The 16,586-nt window shown below is 48.4% G+C and overlaps 1 long non-coding RNA gene across 2 annotated transcripts; it reads right to left on the bottom strand.

Annotated features, from left to right (window-relative positions):
• Positions 1-362: 362 nt before the first annotated feature.
• LOC135399635 (uncharacterized) lies at positions 363-2,428 on the bottom strand. 2 transcript variants are annotated; one of them, XR_010424371.1, is made up of 3 exons: positions 2,357-2,428; positions 2,028-2,185; positions 363-795 (listed from the first exon to the last, which is right to left on the bottom strand). It is a non-coding gene; the product is annotated as an uncharacterized LOC135399635 (long non-coding RNA). The 2 variants fall into 2 exon arrangements; XR_010424372.1 differs by lacking the exon at positions 2,357-2,428 and adding an exon at positions 2,320-2,350.
• Positions 2,429-16,586: the final 14,158 nt, after the last annotated feature.

The following is a 16,586-nucleotide window of genomic DNA, read 5'->3' as shown; positions in this document are numbered from 1 at the left end:
CTAACACGCCTCTCAAGCGACTTTCGGGGTGCGTCATCTGAAGGGACGACAAACCAGCCACTCACTCTCACTCACCCTCCTTTCACTCTTACATTTTTGCTCACTCATACACACATTCATACGACGGAAGATGTGGGTTCGATCCCTACAGCTGGCTAACCTTTTCAGTGACTTTCATCTTTCATCGTTGATTTGTTAGGCAATTTGAGGCTTTGTTTGTATCTGTCCCCTCTATGTTGTTCCAGCCTCAGAACATCAGTTTATCTCTTGTCTAAGCTTCCCGTTCACCAGCATTAAATAGTTGTTTTAGAAGTATCAGTGGACTTCGAATATTTCTACCGTAAAGAAAGATTGCTTCAGAAAACGCTCGTAATTTATTTGAAATGATATTATATTTGAATCCCAGGTTATCGCGTCGTCATTTATTAAGCGTCTTGCCCCTCGTACTGTGACCCTGCTTATGAACGCGAACATCTTGTCGGGGTCTGTCGTCGTAAAAGGCTTCCTCCTCCGCCAGTGAGGCGTACCGATGCTCCTGCCAGGCCCTCTCAATTCTCATCATGAGCATGGCCGTGAGGCACACAAGGATGACCCCGGGACAAATGAGGATAGATCCGACGAGGAGGCTGGTGATGATGGCCATGGTGATACCGGACAGGATCATAAGGATTCCGAGCAGAATGACGAATGTGACAACCGCGTTGTAGAAGGACAGGCGGATTGTGCTCCCTCGCTCGTCTCGAATTTCCAAGTGACTGCGCGTCGATGATGCGCCCATGCCATTCTTTGTCATCTCTGAAGTGGAGGAAGAATTAATATTTCTTGGTACGGTCCGGTAGAGCACTGCACGGGCTCGGGGTTAGCCGGGTAAAGCCTTCCTTTTTGAGGGTCTGGGCTGGTACTCGGACCTGTATTACCCCTCTGTTAGTTATAACTAACAGAGGGGTAATACAGGCCCGAGTACGACCTACGCCCGGCAATGTACGGGTCAGGGTCCGGGCCTACATATCCGCCTACCTTTCCGGGCCTACATACAGGGTCCGGGCGTGGCTATTATCACGGTAAAATTTTACAGCCTGATACACTGGGAAGGGCCGGGCTAGGTAGCCTACAAATTGGTTGGGCTTGGGCCGAAAAACTTATAATCCTACGGGCTTGGGCCGCGCCCCGGCTAGGTATGCAGCTGTCGGGACGGGCCCGAAAGGGTAAATCAAAGGAAGGCCGGGCTTGGGCAGGGCCTGGGCCTAACAGTGCCCCTGCAGTGCTCTATGGTCCGGCGTGGCAGATTGAAGGAACACTCGGAGAACGGTCCACGTGAAATCGTCTATTGTACGGAACTAAACATCATGAACCGCAGGCCGTTGAAAATTTCCGGACAGACACAAGGCCTCTTATATTACTCGTGAGTCGCTATGCACTCTTCAAACGGAACAACGCCGCATAGCCAACACCTCTTGGATAGTAGAAGGCCTGCTGTTGTTGCTGCTATGACGTCAATGACAGAGCGAACGAGAGAAGCTCGAAGCAGCTCGCAGAGCTCACGCAGGCCTCCGTGCGTGATGTAGGGCGCAGGCCTTATGCTATCTCCCGTTTTCAACAAATCAGGGGCGAGAACAATGCCATTCGGGATGGTGGTTCACTAGGAGCGTGCTATGTGGTGAAGTTCATCATTAAGAGTGTAGGAGGTGTTGACATAGCACGCTCTTAGCCAGCCGTCACCCCGAGTGACTCCGGTCTTTCTCTGATTTGCTGAAAACGGAAGGCGCACCCCGTTCTGTGACAGTTGTGCAGTTACGTTGTCACAAAACGGCATACTTCCCACGCTTTCCACAGATCTGGTGTATTATAGCGGAATTATTCCGCGCAGTGTGTGGCTCTCACAGCTTGTTATGCGGTGTAGTCCTGTTTTTGAGTGTACTGCGAAGGATGATGATAGTCGCTAATACTGCTGACGTTTACCAACGTTATTCTTTCACGCTCTAACATTTGCAGATAGTTGTAGCAAGTATAAGTAGGTCACTCCGCACCTTCTTGAACAAAAAATTACGGAAACATTTGTTTGCCGGAGCCAGCGACTTGAAACAGCAACTGAGGGTGCCGATCCCGTTGTGTGACAAAGCTATTAATAGTCAGTGCCATCACAGCCTGCCAATGTCCATAGGATCCGCTTGGCTAAGCCGGTTATCTGCGCAGAGGACACAAGGCATAAGGACATAGGACAAGAGGGCATAAGGCAGCCGTAGGATGACAGAAGAGACATAGGTATAGCTTCCGCACGCTTAGCTAACATCAGTATATAAATGGTACGGCAAGACATACATAAATAGCACACAAGGATCGCGCACACTGCACTTACATTACGGCGAGCCACTGCTGCTCCGAAAAGCAACACGATGTTAATGCCCATAGGAACAGTACTTGATGGAGCACTTACTGAGAAAACGAATGAATTTCCGGACTTGTTTTTTTTTCTTTCATGTGTTTTTCAACTCTAAGAAAGGTAATGTATCTCAATACAAACATAAATTTAATGTTGAAACAAAATGCCTGATTTGAAGGTACACTACCGCCATGGTCACTGGTCTGCACTCAAGAAGGACGATGAAGAATCAAGACGCGCAGATGGATATTGCATGCTTTTTTTTAAAATCTATTTACGTGTCCTGCAAGAGGGGGACCTAACCCCCCCGTCTAGGTAGTGCTACCCTGCGGCACGTGGAACATGTTTCCACACTGGGCAGACAAACCTTAGGTGTAACATCACGGTACACCACTACCAACTCCCGTGGCATAGTGGTCAAGATGATCGCTTTCCACGTCGAGACTGGGAGATGACACGGGTTTTGATCTTATCACGGGCTGTCCCGTCTGAGGTTTTCCCTGGGTTTTCCGAAGACAATCCAGACGAATGTCGGCACAGCTCCCCCTGAAGTTGGCCCAGGACGCACACTAACCCCCCCCCAGTTCCCCACTCCTTTCTGCTGTCCTCTCTCCATCTGTCTACGTCTGTACGCCGCTCATAGCTGTAGCGGGCCGTGGACAACGACGAAGATGGCCACGCGCCTGGGGCACCTGCCTCAGTTCCACCGGCGCGGCCATGGAGATAGGCCACCGTCATTGCCTCTCCGTGGCATACCATCATCGCAGGTCGGGACTCATGTAGAGGACCAACACCACCCCTACATTTGGTGACCCGAACGTGATGAACACCAAGTTCGGAGCAATTCGGCCCTTCACCACCCCAAATTTTTGACAAAATCGACGAGCACTACCAAGGCAAGCTATCCCTGGAAGCCACCGCCATTACTCGACTCATCACGACGACATCACGACCGCTGTTCGCCTCTCGATCAACACGCCGACCGCCGCCGTCCCGCTTCCAATCCACTACCGACCCGACCGACCACGCAACTACCCGACCGCTCACTGATCATCGCATCCGCCCACCGACCATCGCTTCACGGCTTCCAGGGACCGACCTGCGCTATCCACGGCCTCCGGCACACTCACGACCCACCGCTTCATTTCATGCGTCCTGCATCTCGACGCGCACCCGCTGCCGGCCGCGAGACACCTGAGCCACGTGCTCGCCTGCCGGTTTCGGCAGTCACGGCAGCCGACGCCACGGCACGCACCAGCCGGCGTCTCGGCAGCCCTCACGGCTACGCAGCCGCGCTTCCTGGGACCATACGAGCCCTCGCTCCCGTGCCGGTTGCGGCACCCCAGACAACAACTCCAACGCCCGACCACGGCTTCAACGACTTCGCCACTCATCGACCTCTTCCTGCCCCGTGTGCTGTGCCGTGCCATGGACATGTCCAGTAGTGCGCGTCATCCACGGTCGCGCTTGCTCTCTCCCTCCTGTTATCTCCTGTGTCGACGTGATTCTTCTTTCTTATCGCCGCTCCGCGTCTGAGGGGGGGGGGGGGGCGGGGGAGCACTGTAGCGGGCCGTGGACAACGACGAAGATGGCCACGCGCCTGGAGCACCTGCCTCAGTTCCACCGGCGTGGCCATGGAGATAGGCCACCGTCATCCCCTCTCCGTGGCATACCATCATCGCAGGTCGGGACTCATGTAGAGGACCAACACCTCCTCTACATAGCCACAGTCGCTTCGCGGCTCTAACAAGGAAAAAAAATTCACGATACCACCGTTATATTAGGCACTGTTATATTATGACAGTGAAGCACACACTACACATCATTAAATAAAGCACCACATCAGTGCAATAACAAAAGCACTAAAACACACACAATCCACATCCCCAAAAATACACAACCGCTAGAAGCGCACAGAAGTGCATTCCATGATTAAACATCCTAGGCAAATGTTGCCGTAATTCCGTGAGTGAGATGCATGGGCAGGCGAGTTCATTTCACCAACAGCACCTAGATAGAGAAAGCCTGCTTACTCATCGCCGTGACGTAACAACTAAGAGTCAGCCAATAAGGACCGGGTTTTCAACGGCCGATAGCCAATCGCGAACGTGCTTTCAGCAGTCGTAGCCACAGTCAGCCGCATGGGCAGCCACTGTCGTCTGCGAGTAATGAACGTCCTCCCGTGCTAAATGGGAAAACAAAAACAAAATATAAAGCGCAGAAAGGGTTCCATATTTTTCTCGAGACAAATTTTCTGGAAAGCCCGTTGTACTTTTAGACTACAGGTTCCAATTTGCGAAATTTGCTGCAATCATTTGCGAGTTCTTGAACTGGCAGAATGGCGAACCACTGTAGCAGACGAATTCTGACTATATGTGGCAACATAGCAAAGGAGGGAGAGGAGGCATTAAGCAGGCCCTCTGTACCTAGGTGGCGTTGGCATGGCGTAGAGCAGTGTTTCCCAAACTTTTGGCGGTGACGGACCCCCAGAAGCGATGAGAACCAATTCACGGACCCCCCCCCCCCCCCCACACACACACACCGTCACAGGCAGTGCATAACCAGCAACCTCGTCAGCTGCTGCGTGCTTTCAGCTTACAGCTTCAGAATTACACGATTCCGGACTGATTTCACATCGCCGATAGGGGATCGTTCCGCCGCGGGCTGGAGATTTTAGACAACCGTGTTCCCAACAGTACTTGTCTGTTTCCTGCATTTCGCCTTCATGAACTTGTACCAACTACCCTGGACTGTTCGTATTGTACGTATACATACTCCCCCGCAAAATGAGCTGTGCTCATTTTTAACGGTTAACTAGCTCTAGAGGGAAAAGGAGCTGTACAGGCCTCTTCCTCCAGGGAGAAATATTAGACTATTCTGCACTGAATTGCCCTTTCTCCTGGAGACACCGCCCCGTCGTGACGTAAGCACGGCGTTTCTCCGCAAGGGAGGCGCTTGCTCTCCCCGACCGCCATGCGAGGAGTGTTGAAGGTGGCTTTTGCCCGCGTTCGTCCTGTCAGGTTCGTGAGCTCGCAGTGGGGTATCCGCTGCGTGTAAACGCCACAACAGTCTGTCTCTTCCCACGGAGAGGGTAAAATATGAGGAACCCCGTGAAGAAATGTCTGTCCACTCAGAAGGCAGGAAGAAGGTGTTATTCGTACACCGGCATCGGTCCACAGAAGAAAAAAAAAAAGAAGAGAAGAAAGAAAACACGCGCGCCTCATCCTGAAATGTAACCCGTGATTTGGGAAAGGGACCAATGAGCTCGCTTCACGGGCAATACGGGAAGGAGGGATACGGGGGAGTTGCGCAGACAGGTGATCCAATCGCATAGTACTGCGCGCGACAGTGGAATTCGAACCAGGAAAGAGCTTAGTGAACTGAGATGGGCCGCGGCGCGCAGTTCGCGAGCTGCGTGGATTCACGCGTTCAACTCAGATGCTCAGCATGCGGCGACGTAGATTTATTTGGCAACATTCGCACTTTCCTTCCATACTTTCGTAGGATATTGGTAATAGTTAGGCGGCCCCCGCTTCGCGATACCGTTTGCCGTTAGTTGGCACTGTCCAACGAGATTTGTTGAGATCGCGGCAGTGTTAATGGTGGAGAAAATGCGATAATGTGAAGTAGAGCTCCTAGCGGTCGCTCTCGTAACCAATTAACCCTCATAGATTATTGGTATCCTTCGTCTTTTTCTCTGGAGCCACTGTTTCCTACACTCCTCGACGCTTTTAAAAGATCAGCAAAACTGAAACTCAACTAGACATATTTGGCATATACATGATTTTTTTTATCATTCACAGATCTTTTATATAAAAAAAGCTACGAGAGTTACATAAATGTCGTTTTTTTTTTCAGTTGAGTTGTATGGTCAGGCGGACATGCTGTTAAAGAGAGTATGTAACTGCACGATGACTAATTACTTAACAAATTCATTAATTAGCTCTTTAATTTGAGGATTTCGGGCAAAAACAATATAGCAGAACTGGAGACAATTACCGCTGAAAACCATTCTTTTTTTTTTTTAAACTCCTGAAACTAGCGCTGCCTCAAAATATCCATCGCCAAATTTTGCTACGCAAATGAGCATAGACCGCGCCGAACAGGGGCGCAGGGAGGACAGTGCTCATTCCCCGTCAGAGGGACACGTGCTTTGGAGCGATTGAGGTGTTTGTTGATTGAAGTAGATGCTGATCTGCTGGCCAGATCAACGGGATCAACCGCTTTGTGGCCCTGAGGCGCGTGGTTTTGGTTTCGGTTCATTTATATGGCGAAATTCGGCGATGGATCACGGCACGCGCTCTTTTCATGATTTTTAAAAATAGAATGGCTTTCAACGAGGATTGTCTCCCGCTCTGCTATCTCGCTTTTGCACGAAATTATCTTATTAATTAAAGAGTTAATTAATGGATTTTAGACAATTATTAATCTCTTCGAGAGGATAGCCGACTGGTCGTATAACTCAGTTGAAAACACGACATCTATGTTGCTGCTCACAACTTTTTTACAAAAGATATGTAAATGAGAAAAGAAAAAAAAAAGAAGAAACAATTTTTCACCCTGTATAATCAGGGAAGAGAAGGGCATCACGTGGTTGGTTTCGTTGAGCGTGTTATGCGGTGGAGCTCTGTTTCAGAATGCGATTGGTAAATGAAACGCACAGTCACCGCTCGTTTGCTTGTCCGCGCTTTTGCGTTACAACTAGCCGGAGGTAGTTAATTCTTGACGTGATAGGAGAATGATGATATGATCGTGATGATGAAGAATGGTACTGAAATCGCTTCTGATTTGTGAACAGAGTGAGATGACCCCTCTCTGATGCCCCTCTCTCTCAAACTGACGCGACGCGACTTCATCGAAGCTTCAAAAGTGTGTTCAATCAATTTATTTAAAGCTCGTTTCTAAGTTCTGGCTTCCGCGAAGGACTTCAAATATTGTGTGCCGTGTGATGAACCCCCTTGTGTTTGAAAACCCCATTTGAACGTTGAAGAACCGCTCCGGTGGGCAAAATTAATCCACAGACAGACCACTGTGACGTCGCCCATAATCATAGTCGTCTCGCGACGTAGTTGCTTGGTATATCCTCCAGATAGTAAAGCCTCCAAATCTGGAGGAGGACGCGTCACGGAAAGGACTTGTTTTTTGATCGCGAAGCAGCTGTGACTATGAGCGGTGTACAGATGTGGACAGATGGAGAGAGGACGGCAGGAAGGAGTGGGGGACGGGGGAGTGAGGTTTAGCATTCGTCTTGGGTCGACTTAAGGTGGAACTGTGCCGACATTCGTCTGGAAACTCTCCGGGAAAACCTGAGAGAACCTCAGACACCACAGTCGGTGGTAGGATTCGAACTCCCAGGCTTCAGGACGGTGTTCGTTACTATACCAACGAACGGAAAGGACAGGCGCGCCAGTCCGGATCCGCGTGGCTTGTGGCACTTTAGTGGGTGAAAGAATATTTATGAACATAACAGGAGTAGACAGATTACCTTGTGTTGGCCTGATGACGTTAACATTGCCTTAATGAACAAATTAGAATGGTGCAAGTGAGCTGGTGTACTTTAGAAAGAGGTAACATTTTTTTTTAGTTTGGGAAAGACACAGTACGAGGAGGACAACACAAGACTTACAGACAGACAGGCACATAGACAACACAAGCCTGTTGTGTGGTCTTCAGGCCTGTGTTTTGCCTCAAACTCAAGGCAATGTTAACGTCGTCGACTTGGAAGCATGGCTCTTCCTTCTACTCTTGACGAAAGATGGCGCCACATGTATGGAAGTCGGTATTCCACTCCGGTTCACGAAGGCTCTTTCTGGCTACTCTCCGATCGGTTCCTTTACGCTCAACCGCGCATCGAGCGACCGTTCGACCGTATCCACTGCGCCGGATATCTCGAAAACTCTCTGATGCTACGTTCACACTATATAGCAGTGAACGCCGCCAAAGTCGTGAACGACGGAAATGCCGGTCAACCAAGGAAACGGAACGGTATCATTTTCAACGCTGCTTGGCCTTGAACGTGCCTTGCGGTGAAGCTCTCCCTTTAGAGTGCACGTTGCGGAAGCTGCGAACAGAGGGTCTCTACCATCGACGCAGTGAATAACCTCTATTGATTCCAGTCGCGCTGCCTATAAGCTCAGACAAACATGATGCCTAGTCTCCTTTGAGCGCAGTACAACACATTGTCTGGTGAGGCGTCTGCCCATTGTGTCTCGAAAACGTTGACAAGCAACTGCATTGTGCAACAGAGCCGGTCGCCGTAGAACGATGCCCACTCTATGTGAAATGTGTGTCGACGTTGATCGTCTATGACGACGCGCGTTCCCAGCTTTGTTTGTGTCTGATGACGGAGACGTGTGCTGGACCATCAAGATGCAATTGGATCTAGGCCATACCTGCTCCTTTACTTTGGTCGTCACGGGAGTGTGCTATTTATAGTTGTCATGGAGGTAGAACCAAGCTGCAGGGTCTGAGTGCCGGTTCAGCTACATAGTGCTGTTTGACAGCTGGGGCTAGGGCACTGCACGGGCCTGGGCTTGCCCGAGCCCGGCTCGGCCCGTGGGCCGGGCCGAGCGAAAGTCTCCTGAAAATACATATTTCACGAGACTGGACAGCTGAATTTTCACGTTACTTTCTTTCCCCGTTGGGTATGGGATATCAGGTATTCTCATCTGAGAACAATCACTTTTTACATGTGATCATGCTTATTTCGTGTATGGGTCTGGATTTCACGCATGCACTCACACACATTTGGGGACGAATTGGTGTGGCGGGCGCGCTGAGGGTTGTGCACGAGGATTAGTTAGGTTAGGTGTTGGGACATATTTCGTTCTCGTGAGGGTACCGCACGAGGGCCAGTGAGGTTAAGTGTTCTGACATATTTCCTTCGCGTGAGAGTTCGAGAAAGGGGAACTAACACCGGAGCATGTGCAATAGAGCGGCGATGAGTCTCTCTGGAACCGCAATGTACATACTCCGCTAAGCGCTACGTTCCCATGCAAGCAAGCACCAAGCACATAGCGGCTTGCCGGCAGAGAAACACAGTCGCTGCTGCGTTCGAGTGTACCTCCTGGCTCTCCACCAATTAGCTGCGTCATTTTCCTTGCTGCGCTGTGCTGCTTAGTAAATCTAAATACGCCTCCGAACCTCGAGAACAGATCGAGCAGAGGCGGGCCGGGCCCGGGCTGGAACTATATAGAAGACGCCGGGTGTGGGCCGTAGCAACCGGGCCGGGCACGGGCCTGAAAATTAGGCCCATGCAGTGCTCTAAGCTAGGCTAAGGGCTAAATCTACGGTTTGCTGTATTTCGAGTTCCAAATTTGCGTCCATTCGCGTCCAAAATACCCTAGTCATTGTATTGCGAACGCAAGCTCTCAACATATGTAATACATAAGCATTTTGCTTCTTTATAAAAACGACGATAAAACCAGAGACACGGAACAGAAAAAGACAACACGACACGTTCACCCTTGCACTTCTACCGTTGCCTCTTTATGTTCAGCTTGGATGTGATTTTGCTCCCTTCATGTCTCCCCCTGTCCAGGAAGCCGACCGGCGTTTCAGAGACGTGCGCATACTTTAGATCTGCTTTGGACACGTCAGCTTTCTCGGAAGCTTGCCGGGGAACACCAGGGGTAGCTGGAAGAGCCTCTTGTTTTCAGACTTCATCCCTATAGAGCAGGGGTTCTCAACCTGGGGGAATTCCCCCTAAGGGGAATTTGAGGTTGTCGTAAGGGGAATGACACCGTGTAACATTCACCTCCGGTTGGCCCTTGCAAGCACGTACTCCGCCTAGTATATCATTCATTGGATACGATCATCTCCCTGACCAGGTACGCCTGGACGGTATGTCACGACGGCTACCTAGCTTCAAGGTCGCGCGCAACTAACAGTGATTTCTAGAAAGCCGGAACAAAGCATAAATTAAATTTAAAGAAATAAAGAAATTTTCATGTGTGTATTGCTTCGGATTTAATATAGGAAGGGGAATAATGCTTTGATGAATAGTAGAAGGGGTGCAGGGAGCAAAATTGAGGACCGCTGCTGTAGAGGGCACTGGCTTCGAAGAGGCGATACCACCGTCATGATGCAGGTCGGATGAAATATGATTTTGGTTTTCTTTCGCAACCATACGGTATTTAGGACACTATTAAAAGGGCATAGAAGTGCAAAATTTTCTTCTCCGGGAATGAAAGATTGTTACCTTTACATAAACACAAAAGAAAACGGGATTCATTTGTTGCACCTTTCGTGATTTACGCGCTAAAGAAACTCAAATGTATACAGCTTGGGACACAAAAGTGAACACCCCACTGCCGTATTGCTTCGTCAGAGCGTCCCCCCCCCCCCCCCCCCCCGCAAAGCTATCAGGAACAGATCGAATAAGAAACGGATGACCGGCTATCCCTCTCTCGGTATGTATGTCCGCTCCTGTTTGCTGCTAAGGTGTCGTTCCAGTGGATGGAGAAATGCGACACTCCGGTGTTCCGCAAACTTTTGCCCCAAGCTGTAAGCTTTCCCTCTCTTCCTCAAGAAGCGGGGTAATGCGGAGAGGCTTCGGATTGGTCTCCTCATATATGATTTCGCCAATGATTGGATAAATCTTTTGAGGAGACCAATGGGGGCACGCTCCGCATTGTCGTCCTTCTTGAGGAAGCGAGGGAAAGGGAAAGCGTATAAGTTGGAGTCTCTTTCGCTCATGTAGGTCACGAGCGACGCAAATGCGGATGAATCCTTTTGGTTTTGGGTTTGTGTCAGGGTAACGGAAGCTTTCGTTCAGCTAGGAGAGCTTCTTGAGTGTTTGTGCTCCCTTTAATATCTATATGTCAAACACTTGTTGAGAAACTCCAACAAAAAACACTTTGGTTCGTTTTCGGTTCTTATGATAGATATGTATATATATGTATATATGATATCTTCACCTAACCATTTTTAGGAAGGAGCTGGCCTGCTGCGATTGCGTAAAATGGTCCTGCTGGAACGGTTTCAAATGTTCTGGATAATATAAAATGGCAAGATGATTATAGATCCAAGTAGGTATACTATGCTCTGGTATAAAGAAGTTTCGTATTGGGCACAGCAAAACCATTTCAAACCTGTTGAACAGAAAAATCCAGGCGCTAATTTTTCTCTACATGTGTCAGAAATGGAATTCTCTCACTGATAATGTATGCTGAGATAACCTACATTGTTTTCTTCATAACATTACACTGTTGCTAAAATAGTCATGTTCATTCATATCTCACTTGTCTCAGTGTTGGCTTGTGGGTCATATTAATTTTCCCCCTCTCCCGTAACGATCCTAGGTCAACAGTATTACTAAATAAATAAATAAATAATATGCGACCCTACACACGACGGCTAGCTGATGTGGTTGGTTTCAAAATCCGCGCTAAAATGGCACCGCATTCTGTAGTGTCGGCTGTAAGCGCAAGTACGTCTCGTCAACGCAGGAAAACAAAAAACGAAAAGTCCGTTCGGTACCCATGGCCGATGCAGCAGGGTATCACTGAGTTTACCTCGTTATAAATGTAGCTCATAATTTGGAGCAGCAGCATACATCACGAATGACTAGTAGATGCGCGTAATCACGCGCGTTACCGTGTTGCAGCTCGGGAATTGGCGAGCCGCCCGCGCACTCGCCTTCGCGGTACCCAAACCGCCGCCTCACCATAGAACACGTGCTTAAACACAGCCTCGGGGAAAACTACAACGGTGTCGGCGCGCTGCGGAGGACGGAGAACTACCGTAGTGTGGACGCGTCGTCTGCTTTTATAAGTTTTATTTTCCGCCTTCAATGCAGCAGGTGGAGCATTGAGGAACCGAACAATATCGTACCATCGCGGCACAAGTGATCTACCGGTGAATGTACGCAAGAATCACGGAAAAGAACCATCAACTCCGGACATCGGGCCGCGTGTTACCCACACTAGGAAGGTGACAGTATTGCCCCCTATAGGTCGATCTCGCAGCGAATAGTTACTACACGAAAAGATATTACGCGTACGGGCCGGTGAAAAAAATAGTAACTATATTTCAGTTAAAGTCGTAACTAACTGAGTTAGGCCCCGTACCCACATGCGGTACACATATGTGCGGGAACTGCCTGCGGGCTCTGTGGCTCTCAAGACATCAACGCTGACGACGCTGTCGACGTGCTGCAGACTACGTAGGAGGCTACCGGAAGGAAACAAGGGCGTGATGCAATCTCCGTTGCCCACCTCATTGGCCGACGATGCGGCATGCCGCTAAAAATCATGCATCGCACGGTCGAGGTAAAGCGGAACGCGGAGGCGGCTTTTTCCGCACCGCGGCAAGGATTTTCCGCCCCGCATATACGCGTTACCGCACACATTCGCCACATGTGGGTACGCGACCTTACTTTGCCAATTCGCAAAAGCATAAACACTATTCCAACAGCTTTCATTCCAAATGGGAAGCATATCCTTGAGCCTGAGGTCGGCGCACGAGACACTGGTGCACAAAATCACGACCGGACGGGACAAGGTCTTGTGCCCAGTGTCCTGTGCTCCCTCCTCAGGCTCAACGATACGCTTCCCATTTCGAATCTTCTCCAGCTTGCTTGCGCACTGACATTTTCTTCGACGTTTCATTCCAAGTTCTACGCTAGAGTCACTAAATAAGCTTATTTAGTGACTCTATTCTACGCTAGTGCAAAGTGAACGCGTGTAAGTTGCCCCTGCGCATAGCTGCTGCACAACGTTGGTGGCAAAGTTTGTGATGTTGTCCCAAGTTGTTTGCAAATTTGACCCGGTATAGTAGTGTTGGAAACTCCGTGTCATTTTCTCAGTCCCGGTATTAAGGGATTTTCCCCGAGGAGTCCCGGGATTCCGATACTGAATTCCGCGGGATTGAGTTTAAACCTAGACAGTGCGCACACACCTTGAGTAGTACCCATTTGTCCAGTACCTCTGAGTGACGTATCCTGCTCGGCGCTCTGTCTCTACGTGTCAATCAAAGCCTTCGTCGTAACTTAATGCCTTCTATTCTTTTTTATTCTGCGACTTCCTATAGAAAACCTGACAAAGCCTTCTTTATGTACCCTTCAAATAAGGGGCTAAGGGTTTTCCCCACTGGCGTCACGTGCATAGCGCCCATCACTGAACCTAAAGTATTAAATCTATACAGGGTGTCCGCTCTAACGTCCCCAGAAATTATATTTAAAGCCAGCGATAAAAGAAAAGCAAGTGGTACTTTTCTGCTACTTGAGTAAGAAACAGGTACTGCTTCACTAGTATAGTACATTTTTCTTAGTCAAGTAGCTGAAAAGTAGCGCTCGTTTCTCTTTTATCCCTCGCTTTAAATAAAATTTCTGGACACGTTAGAGCAAACGCCCTGTGTAGCGAGCAACAGGTAGTGAATATTTCGTGCGTTTTAGGCAGACTTGTGCGTAACGCGTTACTAGTAATTGCGTTACTTGTAATCAATTACTGTTTTTAGTAATTTTTCGAGTAATCAATTACTTTTCTGAGTAATCGATTACTCAGTAATTGATTACTTTCCCGGCAGAGACTAACTCATCTTTTAGATGTTCTGCCCCAAGTCAAGATCTTCGTGCCGTCAGCCTTTGTTCTGGAATATCAGGGTCTCTCCCCCTAATCTGTTCCTACACCAGTGTGGTGGTACCTTTGTGGTAGCTTTGGAAGTTTAGTGAGTCATGGGGAAGTTCCACGCATGATCTTCCACTATCGGGTCAACGTCTTCCCGGGCGATAACTACAGTAGACCTACATATTTTTGGGTTATTTCAGCTGTTCCACTGTTGAACTTTTCTTTTTTCTTCTTTCTTTTTTTCTTTTTTTGCTGAGGCACACAAAGACGGGTATAATTTGCGTGAATGCAGAGTAACGACCGGAGTAACGCGTTACTTTTCTACTCGTTACTCAATTACATTTGAAGTCCTGTAATTGGTAACGGTAATCAATTACTTTTTCCGTACAAGTAACGGTAACGGTAATCAATTACTTTTTTCGAGTAACGGGCACAGGTCTGGTTTTAGGTTGAACGAGCCCTGTTTTCCCTTCATGTCGGCCGTGAATGCCGTTTGAGCCATGTATACCTCGCCAACGTGGGCATTCATGTATTATGCTACAGTGTCTTGTCAACTCATCCCTTGTGTCTGTTTGAAACTTATGAAGTTGCACCCCGTTTTTATTATACATGCTTGTATTCTTATTTTTATGTTTGTATCCGCCCTGATAAAACTTCCCATATGGCTTACTTTCAAAATAAAGTTGTTGTTGTCGTTTGTATCAACCCTCGCCCTCTACCTTACAACATGTCTTATATATTCTGGATGTTTACAACTTGACGTTAGTCCTGAAGAAGTGCAGCCTTCTGCACGAAAGTCGCGTCTCGTTAAAATTTAGATGCTCTCAACCGTCTTCTTTCTGTTATGAACTTCTTTCTGTTGAGCGAATGGTTAGCTTTCAGATCTCTACATGGTTTAGTTGCTAATGGACTGGACCACGTTAAGTTAAAGGAAGTGTGGGTGGTGATCTTGTGCGGTCGCACAAAGATTTTTCAATATTTTGACTCACTTCGTCACTTAGAGCCCAGACCATCTTCGGCACGCTACACGAGACCTAAAACTACACGCTGATTAAACCTCCTGGCGGGAAGTCTTTATACTTCGTTTGTGTGGTCACTGCGACGTTTGGAGACCGCCAACATAACGCTCGTTATGTGTCAGTCGACGATCGGGTTCCAGGAGTGTAGTGGGGAGAATGCCAAAGCTGAAAGGTACAGAACAGGCCGCATTCGACTGCGAAAATTTTACAACTTTGTCGCGTTGTGTCCCAATTAACGGGGCTAATAACCTATCTTCTGCAGTTTTCTACAGTTTTTGTTACATTACCCAAGCAGCACAACATCTTTGACCAATCTTGGCCCATTATTGGCAATGTCGGCCCAATATTGGGCCAGTATTGCCAATATTTTGCCAATATTAGGCCAATACTGGGACAAGATGTTGTGCTGCTTGGGTATTTGCGTTTCAACGCGTTTGTTCATTGTTGTTGTTGTTTCATTGTTTATTATATCGCTTTTTATGTGAGAAATATTCTCATCCCACCAGGAAACTAAGGATTTGGTGGTCGGCAAAGAGCACCATGTCGTTCCAGCGATTGTTCCTGTTGCGATGGCTCGAATGTGGGCCAAGCAGATGCCGTCGCAGCGACTGTCGCCGTTTTGTACAGCTGTCATGCGTGTACAATTGTGACGCGTATGTCACGCTACATGGAATATGAGGGCCAAGGAGGCCCAAGTGCATGACATGAAAGAACACTACTCTGGACGTGCCCATTGTACACGGGTTCACCGTGTGCACTTATAGCACCTTATTAGGAGATAAGGAAATAATCGAATGACTTTCTATTGCATCGTTGCGCGTCTGTCACCTGCCGCAGCCTCCTGCGACTACATCGGTAGAAGGTAAATGCGGTGGAATGTGTGTGGGACGGCACAATATTTAATGGCACAATCTTTGCGTCGCCACCAGGAAACCACGGTCTCTATGACGAACTTGTGTAAATAGAAGAGTTGCAATTTAATGCCGGGAAGAGGTTCATGTAGAGAACAACGTTAGAACTTGAATGGAATCAGAGCAGGAAAGGACCATGGCTCAACTTATTACGCGTTGGTTACTGTACAACTACACTCTCAAAACAGAACTTCACCGATGACCAACCACAATGAAGAACGCGTTAACAAAATTCTATGAAAAAAATCAACTTGTCCGAGAACTGCGAGGTCAACAGTGTTCATCTTCAGCAAATTTTTGCTGCGGCTTACGGCCACTCCGGTCAGAATTTTAGTGAAACATATTGGAATTTCTGAATTGAGCTCAGAAATTCACCAAGTCAACGTAACCCTTTTTTGCCAGCAACAGAAAGCGCATGTGGAATTTGTCCCCATTCCACTACGAAATACGAGTACATTCCCTGCTACGATGGTAATACCGAAAACCGCCGTTTCCAGACGTGCAAACTCTCGGCCGTCGTCAGTCCTCCGTCAAGTTGACGCAAGAAACGGAGAGAACAAAAAACGATGGAGAGTTTTAGCAGACCGTTGATAACGTGGCTAGCGTCTCACCGTATAAACCGGAACCAATCAATGGATAAGATTCTGAGTCACGCACGAGTGCGATTGGTTCCGATAGAGACGATAACTTTATCAACGGTATACTAAAA

This window comes from Ornithodoros turicata, chromosome 7 (genome assembly GCF_037126465.1).
Source record: "Ornithodoros turicata isolate Travis chromosome 7, ASM3712646v1, whole genome shotgun sequence".
NCBI classification, from domain to species: Eukaryota; Metazoa; Arthropoda; class Arachnida; order Ixodida; family Argasidae; genus Ornithodoros; species Ornithodoros turicata.
The sequence above is the reverse complement of the archived record's forward strand: the minus strand, read 5'-3'. Positions and strand labels throughout refer to the sequence as shown.